Raw genomic sequence first — 11608 nt, 5'->3', positions numbered from 1 at the left:
TGCTCACGACTTTGCTATCGGGAGATAGGCGGTAATCTTTGAAAATCCATAACAAACGTATTTTCTTCCGTTGGCAGTTTTTTAGCATTAGTTCAAAATGTTAATTATTTCGTAAAATACCTTTAAAATTAAAAAAAGACATTAAACCGTTGGCCGTTCCAAGTTACTCTGCCTATAGGGTAGAAGGGTCTAGATAACAAATTTTTGAAAGACAGCAAAAAAGCACATTTCTACAATGATGATGTTGCTGACAGTTGTATTGAACTTAGTCAGATAATTGTTCGTTTGAAATGTGTTATTTGTTGTGATATAATTGGTTTGATTTTCACAATATAGTTTATATTTGCTCAAAGTCAAATTGGACCTTTGTGCCTTGCCCTGCTCTACATATATATATATATATATATATATATATATATATATATATATATATACTTTTTATTAAATTCACTTTAATTCATTTTTCAAAAAGCAGGTCAAAGAAGAAATACTTAAATCATTTTCTATCTCTCGCAGAAATTTGAAAAATTTGTATAAGCTCAGTAATATTATTTACAATTATTACAATAATTACGATTATTGTATATAGCATTCAAACAACACATCCTTATACACTTAAAGTTTTATATTTTTGATTCTCTAGAATTTTTTTTACAATATACCTTACTTAGCAAAACAACGTTTGCCGGGTTAGCTAGTAAATTTATATAAACAATGGTACGTATATTCAAAAAATTGTATGGATTAATATAAGATTCAGTTTTATTCTGAATTTTTGGTTCTAAAATTTATAAATTGGTTCTAAAAATTGTAGATTTATTCTAATGACTATAGATTTTAGTTCTAAAATTTTGAAATTGGTTCTAAAAATTGGATTTTTGTTCTAAAATTTATATAATCAAAAGATTTACCAGCAATAATTCTATAATTTGACTATATCGAATATATGGAATCTAAAATTTGATCAATCTAAAAATGAATAGAGTTTGCGGTCATAAGGACACCAAATTGATTTATTTTCAGTCAACTTTCATGGAAAAAATGCCATGGTTATATCGATGAATTTTGTTGTATCTATTTTCCTGTCCAAAGCATTAGTAAATATTGCTAAAGTTGCATTCGGATCAGGATGAGAAAGAAGTGCGGCATTTGCCAAAGCTTCTTTCATTTTACTAATGGCCTTGATACATTTGTCTGGTAAAATTATAGGTTTATTTCTCTTAAGAGCATGTGGAGGATTCAATGCTGCGTAAGGTATGTAATCTCTATAAAATTTACACATACCTGAAAAGCGTCATATTTTTTTAAGTCGTTGGTAGTTTAGAAGGTTAGGAATTTTTTTTACGGTAATTAAGTAGAATCTCTTGTTGTTATTGCGTGGCCTAAAAAGTTAATAGTTAATTTACCAAATATAGATTTTTCAATCTTGATCACGATGTCATTATTATCCAGACGTTGAAATATCGTTTTCAGTTTGTGACCTTTGAGAACTTGAAACGTTTGAGCGGCGTTTCTTAAACCATATGCCATAAAATTATATTCAAAAAGTTAAAATCGTGTTGTGCATTAGCATTTATAATACGTTGGAAACTAATTTAGAACTTCTCTGCTTCTTGTTCGTCTGTAGCGTTAGCCTATCCATGCATGATAACGCTGTTGATTTCATGTCGTTTGTTAAATTTGAAAAAAAAACATTCTGGATGGATCTAAACTCATCATCATTTGTTCAAGACTACAGTAACTCAATAATAATATCGGGATTTACCATAGACATTGTACTACATGGACTGCTAGTCCGTATATGTTTTTCGTTGCATATAGTGCTCAAATATAAAAGGGACTGTGGCGGCGTCACTTGTTTAGCGAACGTTGTCGACAATCGCGGACTCTCCCGATTGATTAAATGCCAGGTGTTTTATTTTAATAATATAATAGCAATTGTGATGGCTGATACTGAAAGTCTGCGATTTTTGGCAACGTTCGCTCAGTAAGTGACGTCACAGCCCCTTATATGTTTGAGCACTTATTTTGCGCACGACTAGCAGTCCATGCAGTATAAGATCTATGGGATTTACTTATATTCATAAATGTGGTGTCAAAATATAAAATTCCAGTAAACACGCACGAGTAAAGACACAAACTGATATGTGTAGCATGAAAACAACTATTTTTTATAATTCAATTTAAAAAAAAAATAAAACTACATGGTTGTTTGGAAACATAAAAAAATTATTTAAATAATGCATAATTAAACATAAAACTAACAAAAAATTTAGCAAAAGTAGATATATAAACTATTGTTTAAACTAAACAGTTTTACATTAATCCGTTTTACATGTGTGAAATTTATGGAAACATTCACCATTATGGAGTACATTACATAACTGGCACATACAATTTCTGCATTGTACAATACTTGCTGAATGAATTGTTATTATTCGAACCAGTCTTTTTGATTGCCAACATTGTACAAGAGTATCTCCTCGGCAACGAAACACAGATTCACCTCGTCTCAAGGTTATATCTCGTAAACATGTAGGAAGTCCTCTATTTTTGCGTATAGTACCACAACTTCGGATTCCATGTTGTAATAGGACTGGACACGTATCGACACTATTATAATGGTTGTCCATATAGACATGGTGCTACAAATTTTTATAGGGCTGTAGAAGGCGTATAATTGTATCCTGAAGCCGACTTCCTTCACCATGATAAATTTCATAATTGCATATATATCCTGTTTTTGCTTCACAAACCATTCGAATTAGAATTCCATATTTGTTGATTTTTAAAGCATTATACATCTTGAATAATAAGCGACCTCTCCACTGCATAATACTTTCATCTAATGACAAGCCTCGTTCTGGCTTGCATACTTGTTCAAATTTTGTTTTGAAATAAGATACTATTGGACGTATTTTATTAAGGCAATCTCTTTCATTGGTGTTATTTTCATTATTAGAAAAATGTCAAGCATACCATATTTGGCGAAAACGGTCTCTACTCATCACTTGGGCAAAAATTGGGGTTTCAATTGTTCTGTCTGTGGACCAGTATTCATCCTTACTCTCCTTACGAACTCTGCCCATAAGCAAAAGTAATCCCAACATTTTTTTTTAATTCTACTGCAGATACGTCTTTCCATTTCAAAGATTTTGCACTGTCTTTAAAACGATCAATATTTTGTGAATGATAACGATTACTTTCTTCAGCCATATAGTTAAACAAATCATTACCCAAAATTAGCTGAACCACTTTACTTACACTTTGTGGATTATTTGATTTCAAAACAACTCCACTTTGTCCTAAAAATTGTTCAATAATTGTCAAATTCTGACCACTCCACTTCTTCATTGTCACTATCCTCAGAATCGCTGGACATAATCGGTAAAACTCGGATGAAAAAAATCTTCATCACTCTCACATTCACTATCAAAATCAGTGATATCAAAATCACTTCCAATTTAAGATAAATTATGGGCGTAAACTTCACTATCGCTATACAATGCAATTATTATATTATTGCAAATAACAATTTAAAAAAAGAGATGTTGAACCATATAAATCTGACTAATACCTGAAGTATTTTATAAAACATATTGTTCTGTAATAACATGATCATACGTGCTTTTAATAAAAATATGAATTCATTGTTCAATGTTGATCAAAGTCCAAGATCTTCGTATGAATGCGGAAGCGCGCCATCCCGAATTTCTCACGTCCAATACAATATATAATGAGTCAAAATTATTTGTATAAACTAGTGATGTCTTAGTCAAGAATCTAGACGAGTGATGTCTTAGACAAGAGTTTAGCAGTGATGTCTTAGTCAAGAATCTAGACGAGTGATGTCTTAGACAAGAGTTTAGCAGTGATGCCTTAGGCAAGGGTTTAGCCAGTGAGTCTTAATGTTTAGTCTAGAGTAGTCTTAGATAATCTAAGTGGAGATTATGTCTGTGAATTAAAGAAATAAATACAGTGTAAAACATTACAAGTGGATTTTTATATTGGAAACCAGAAGTTTGTCTCTTCCAGCGAATACCTTATTGAAAGGACCCATTAATCTGAAGAGAACTCTCATCAAACCAGTCGATCAAACATTATTCCTACTGCTCGACCCAAGGCATCAGGAAAGGTTGGACGGACATTATTACCACATCGTATAAAGAAGCTACTACAGTAACCAATATCCAGGACTGTGGATCTTTCAACAAACGGACCTCCAACCCATACCCAAACCATACTACCAACCCCATTATACCATTTCATGGTGTCAAGCGGTGGATTTCCTTGTAGTGAAGTGTTAGTTTTGTGAATTGTGCTTGGTGAATTCTGGATCAGGTTTTCTTCGCAACCAGAGGCTGCAGAGTAATTAAACTAAAACGGAGTATCCAGCAAGCAGCAAGACCAGGACTAGCAAGAGGAACTAAAGGCATCAAAGGTGGCAGCATTACCGAGATAAACTACGCAGACAGAACTACGCAGATCGACGCAGACTTCTTGACTAAGGCTCACTCCCCAAGTAAGAAAAACCAATCCTTCAACATATCCAGACCAGAACATCATAGTCGTCAATTTTTTTTTAAGATTTGAATTGTCAATTAGAATAGAAATAATAATATTTTGTCAATTTGAACATTTTTTTTAAGTATTAGGATTTTGGTTGTACTTGGGTAACATTTTTGTAACAATGGGCAGTTCGATTATTGTTCACACCACTATTATTTTGTTGACTTCACGTAACCATCAAGGTTAAGTTCAAGTAAATATTGTTAACTAAGCATTTTTAACAAAAACAATTACGAGCATTGTCAGGTCCGAATTTCATAACAGAAATATTTCAAAGTAAAATAATTGTAAAAATTAGTAACAAAGTCATCAAGTAATAATATAAAAGACTCAGAAAGTAATATTGAAAAGTTAGTGACTCTAGTTAATGACTTTGAGTATCCTATCAAGAGTAAATTTACATCTGTTGATCTTTTTATAACGTCGCGATTTTTAATGTGGCTTTAAATGCCAGTATAAAGAAGAAATGCCTAAAGGATTTAGTGTAGCCATTGTGCCACTTTTCAGGCGATAGTGCCAATCCTTCATTTCAGATAGCCTAATATTAAATTGTTCAAAAGAAACAATAGGTATCTGACAAATAAATAATTAATCAGGGTAGGAAAAACCCGAATGGAGATTCGTAAGGTTAGTGAAAACCGCGAGATCTTAAATATATTTGACGTAATTTTGATGACTTCTAAGAGACTCATGAATCCGCGGGAACGAGTCAATAAAATCTTTCAAATAACTTTTATTTCGTTATTTTCATTTTTAGGACCAAAATATGCTCATTGATTATATTAATAATATTAAATATTGCATGAGAATAAATTCCAACTAGTAATGTTGAGTATAGAAATAATTTTTAAAAAATATTACGTAAGAATGAAATTTTAAATTGTGATCGAATATTACATAAACTTTGAAGTTTGGTGTGAAAATAATTGAACTTGAAAATGCAAATTTCAATAATAATTAAATTTAATCAACTGCCCATACCATAATACAAGATGTTACAGAAATGAAGGGGATAAACTTAAATTAATGTCAATAATAGCAATGTAACTATCCCCATAGAAAAGAATTATAAATTAGAAAAAAAAAATAGGAAAATAGAAAAAGTCCATGTTTGAATTATTGATACAAAATGATTTCATTTTTCAATTCAATTAGTTGGCGTTATATTGAACGTGCAATATTTCCTAAATTTTCTCTACAATTATATTAAAGTTTATTTTGAAAATTAATAAGCATTTGAGTAAATTTGTTTTCTAATATAGTAATTTCGTAAATTAATATTAATAATATTTTTTGAAATTTTTATAATTGTTTATACTAAATGTAATTTCGATTATTTGCGTTAATAATATAACAAGCTTTATCATATTTCTATTTTGAAATTTGAGTAAAGAAATATCACGTAACATTCGGATTCAAACTTTAACAAGGCACGCAATACAAATTTGCTTATGATGTATTAACCTCGTTAATTTTATGAATCTTGATGTATTTTACAAAACTTAATTTTATTATTATTTAAAAAAAAAAAATGAAGTATTAATTGGCGTCATATTTTTATTCAATTGAAATTCCATTAATTGATATTTTAATTTTGCTTTTTGAATAATTTTATCGTAATTTATTTTGTTTCATTTGACATATTAATATTTTCATAGTTGTATTTTTATTTTTATTGATAATAATTATGAATAACTATGAATTTCGAGCGTTCAAAGTAGATAAAATAAAACCAATAAATTTCTTTGAAATTAATTTCTATCACCTTAATTATTTATTCACTTATAAAAAAAAGGTAATTTTGATGCATAGTATCAATAATTCACATGGAAATAAAATACAAAAAAAAAAATAATAATAATAATTTGTATCAATTATTCTGCAATTGAAAGGCCACTCATTTTTTATTAATACTGACATTCTAAATATAATAATTTCAAATTAATATTTTTATATTTTTATAGTAAAAATAGAATGTTCAGAATAGAATTTGAAAATAAATGTTATAAAATTAAAGAGGGCCCAGGAATGTATTAATGTAAAAGTATGTGACACACAATTATTAGGTTACAAGACGAATTATCACTATCTTTCATTTCTATCTAGATGTAATGCATCAGAATGGCAACAATGTGCAAGCTATTTTTTTAAATTTTCGAAGATTGATACAGATTCTCATACAGGTTCAGTTAGAAATAATCGCGCGCGCATTTTAAACACCCTATTAAAAATATTGAACTGAATCTGATGCAGAGTATTTTGATCATTATTTGAAATTCGAATTAAATAAATAAATTATCACACAAAATTAAACAATTTACGATAATATTAAATTTCTAAAAAAAAAGGAGAGATCTTGCACCTTGTTAATATTCTTATGCAAATAGAAAAGTTGTTTTTATTATTTTACTATCATAGTAGAAACTTCAATATATATCAAAACCAATTAATGATAGTGATAATGGATCAAATAATTAATTTTATCACATAAATTTTTAGAAGTTTTATTGATGTGTAAACAATTTAAATCAAATAGGTCACAACTTCGCTTTTGTCTACTAATCATTTTAAAGCAGTCACACAAATTATGCAACTTGAGCGAATTCATATAGTATTAGGTTGCATACTGTATCAAATAAGAATATCTTAATAATGTAACTAATTATTGTTTATAATATTTTGCTGTATTATCAAAATCCTACTTTTGAAATTAAACAAACTGCTGAAGCTAAATCAAAATAATTTTAATGAACTATTAAAAATCACAATATGCAGCAAAATGTTACAAAAATATTAGATTTTTTTTTTTAAAAAAAAAGGTTGATGTTAATTTTTTTTATTTATATTATCATCAGAATTGTTATCTAATTACTATATTTCAGACATATTACAAAATTTTATACTTTTACTTTTTTATATTTTGCAAATAGTTTTCTCTCTTTTGCTATAATTAATTGTACCATAGATTATTATTTTTCATTTATCGAGGACGATAAATTGTTTTAGAGGGGAGGAACCCCAATAAATTGTAATTTCTTTTTTCTTTTTAATTGTTAGAGGACTAACAATATTCTTTAGAAGTGGCGTGTTCTGCAATAACATGATCATACGTGCTTTTAATAAAAATATGAATTCATTGTTCAATGTTGATCAAAGTCCAAGATCTTCGTATGAATGCGGAAGCGCGCCATCCCGAATTTCTCACGTCCAATACAATATATAATGAGTCAAAATTATTTGTATAAACTAGTGATGTCTTAGTCAAGAATCTAGACGAGTGATGCCTTAGGCAAGGGTTTAGCCAGTGAGTCTTAATGTTTAGTCTAGAGCAGTCTTAGATAATCTAAGTGGAGATTATGTCTGTGAATTAAAGAAATAAATACAGTGTAAAACATTACAAGTGGATTTTTATATTGGAAACCAGAAATTTGTCTCTTACAGCGAATACCTTATTGAAAGGACCCATTAATCTGAAGAGAACTCTCATCAAACCAGTCGATCAAACATTATTCCTACTGCTCGACCCAAGGCATCAGGAAAGGTTGGACATTATTACCATATCGTATAAAGAAGCTACTACAGTAACCAATATCCAGGACTGTGGATCTTTCAACAAACGGACCTCCAACCCATACCCAAACCATACTACCAACACCTTATATCATTTCAATATATTGAACACCCTTTTGTTGTAAGTTCTGCATATTTATCTTTAAAATAAATTTAACATAAAAAGAAACTTGAAGATAAAACATATTGTTTCTTATCCATATCCTTATTCTACATTCTAATTCCTTATTCTATATTCTAAAGTCTTTTAATACGAATATCAATTGAATCTCGAAAAAATTCTTTCCGTATCGTATGCAAACCGATCCGATAAAAGAATTTTGTCACGCTTTCAAAGTTAGTCTATTCAAAGCGTAAACTAGCTGTAAGTGGAATTCTGTCTTAAGGCAATTAAGGCATCGTGCCTTAAGGCAAATTGCTGGAACTTCCCGTACCAAAAATTATTATTTTTTTAAAAACGATTAACATTTTTGAAAAAAATTTACTTTGAAAAAATAAAATTTTTGAGAAACTATAAATTGGACAAAAAATTACTTTTTTTTGAAAAAAACAAATTTTTAAGAAAAAAAAAATTTATTTAATTTTTTTTTTTTTTTTTAAAAATTTTTTTTCTTTATTTTGACATATTGTGGAAGATCTGAACTTTTTTTTCAAAGCAATCGTACTGCTTTAACTGCATAGGGACAAAATATAAAGCGCGTAAGCGACGCGTCGCTGTCTAACGCATAAGCATTGGTACGGAACCCATAGGAATGTTAACAAAATGCATACTTATAGTTAAAATCTCTATAAAATATCTGATAATTTGATGTGCATATGTCTAATGATCATTTTTACACCGCCAAATGGCTCATTTTTTTTACTTTTTCCTCTATATCTCCAAAACCGCTGGACCTACATTTATGAAAATTTTATCGATTCCTCATCTTGTCAATGCAAATAAAATGTTTTTTGAATTATTCAAATCGGACGCTCCGTTCTCTTAAAAACAGAGGTACCGTTTTTGGCACTTTTTGCCCCGTATCTTCGGAACGGCTAGACCTGCCTTCGCCAAAAACTAATCAGCACGTCTCCTTATCAATACGAATCGATTTTTTTTTGAATTATTGCAATCGGTTGTTCTGTGTTCCCGAAATCGTCGACGAAAATTTGTATCCGCACATACATACACACACGTACATACATACACACACACACACACATACATCCATTTTTTCTAAGGTATGCCAAAATGTTCAGAAACCTTTGAAATGTAAAGATATATAAAAATTTTCATTTTCGATTTTTTTGCGATTACTATAACTTGCCCTACGGGAAGTTAAAATACTGTGCTCGCCGATAAGCAGCAGTCCATAGATAAACAAGTATAATAGATCGCTATGTTTGGCGATTTGACGTTACCTCGATTGAAATACAAATTTTTAAAAATAGATGGCAGCACATGTACAATATTTAAATTAACCCCTGATATCACTTCTAAATTTGTACATCGTGTACAGCCCAAAATACCTGAATAATTTTTAATATTGGAAATAAGAACAAATCATACGAAATACAAAATAAATTTTCAAATATATTGCATATGTTTAAAGAACAATTAAAATTATGTTTGTATTAACAATTATAATTACAGTTATAAAATGTTTAAAAATATAATAATTATTATACATAATTATAAGTATTATATTTCCATAATTATGAATAAATTATATCTCAAAAAGTAAAGATCTAAGTGGAGAAAACCACAGAAGTATTTAACTAAACTAAGCAGGAATAACTGACTCATTAATTACTTAATGACTAATGTTAATGTTTCATCATGAAAACATTATCATTGAATTTGCCATCTAAGATCAACAAAGTGTTTACAATGAACAGAATAATGTTTTATGCACATACAATTGTTTATGAATTGAAAGATAAAAGCAATATTTTTGATTCCCAAGGTCGGTAACAGATATATCTTGAATTTAAACATTATATTAGGATGTTGCTCAAGTTTTATTTGAAGAATATTATAATAATAATACTAATCTTCAATCAAAATACATTAAAATATTATGTATGGTATAGACTCGCTTTATAAGTGTTTACATTTACTAATGTAATAGATAATCTTAGTAAATATAACAATGAATCACATTCATGAACATTTAAACCAATACTAAATAACTGTTTTGCAACATCAACAATATGAGATTCGATCCAATCATATAACAATTCCGAAGATAATGGTATTTCATCAAACATCAAAACACAGTATCTGCTACTAATACTTTTTAAGAGAAATAGCTCAACCTAATGTTTTAAATAGACACTCATTACCACCGCTATACTATTGTATCTCTGAATGCAACTTTCTCAATGTTTGAGGACATGGCAAAATAAATATTTGTCACCAAAAATAGTAGGCCTTTGGAGACTATTTGTACAGATTTAAAGCAAGAAATATGTCCTCGGCTGTGAATTTTCTTCCTTTTAAATTTGAACACTTCTTAGAACATTTAATACTCTGTTACAATTTGTTCCTTAAATTATTGCATTGTTTATGAATTCTTCTTATCCTATCTCCTTGAATAAAGTTTGGAAAGCGTCATGCATTCCTTGGGCGTCAAAAGTACTCCTGCGCCTTGTTCGTGCATTTTGCAGCAATTTGCAGGTACCCCCAAGACACCTATTCAATATAATAACATGTTGAAATATCTTGATTATATGTAATAATTGCTGCAATTATCATAAAAAAAATACCTTTGCGGGAACTGGTATTGGAAAAGCTGGATATATTAATACGCACTTGACATTTTTTTGGGTACTATAAAAACACTTTGTCATATTAAATTTCAGTTAAACATAATTAAATTATTAGAAACAATACGGGTTCACAAACTTAGGTTATGCTTAAGTTATTCGCACAGCGATTAAATACTTGACAGCTACTTACACGAACCACGAACAATTTGTAGTTGAAATGAGTACACATGAGCTATCTGTTTTTAAAAATTGGCACTACTCAAGACCAAAACAGTGCAACACGCATTTGTTCGAAGATAACTCCCCATGCAGCAGTCCTTCCCTAGATAAATAAGCATAAATAGATCGCTATCTCGGGCGATTTAACGTTACACTCATTTTAATTTACGAATTGATCACAACATGGCAGCACATGTACATACAGTATGTAAATTAACCCCTGGTATTACTTCTACATCTGTACATATAATCAATACAGCCAAAAAATCTGAAAAAAATTTAATATTTGAAATAAGAACAGAACATACGAAATACAAAATATATTTTCAAATATATCACAGATATATTTTTGAAGATTTATAAACTAAACAGAAATAACTGACTACTATTAATTAAAGTATATTACAGATATAGTTTTAAAGTACTACAAATTAAAGAGAAATAACTTATTAATATTAATTACTTAATGACTATTAATAATATATTAAAAACTTAAAAA

General features: G+C 29.2%; 1 pseudogene; it reads right to left on the bottom strand.

Annotated features, from left to right (window-relative positions):
- Positions 1-1030: 1030 nt before the first annotated feature.
- On the bottom strand, positions 1031-4563 carry LOC113380652 (annotated as a pseudogene).
- Positions 4564-11608: the final 7045 nt, after the last annotated feature.

The sequence above is a fragment of the Ctenocephalides felis genome, unplaced genomic scaffold, assembly GCF_003426905.1.
Source record: "Ctenocephalides felis isolate EL2017-DRISC unplaced genomic scaffold, ASM342690v1 CF-g0.4_SCAFFOLD_02291, whole genome shotgun sequence".
In the NCBI taxonomy this organism is placed as follows: Eukaryota; Metazoa; Arthropoda; class Insecta; order Siphonaptera; family Pulicidae; genus Ctenocephalides; species Ctenocephalides felis.
The sequence above is the reverse complement of the archived record's forward strand: the minus strand, read 5'-3'. Positions and strand labels throughout refer to the sequence as shown.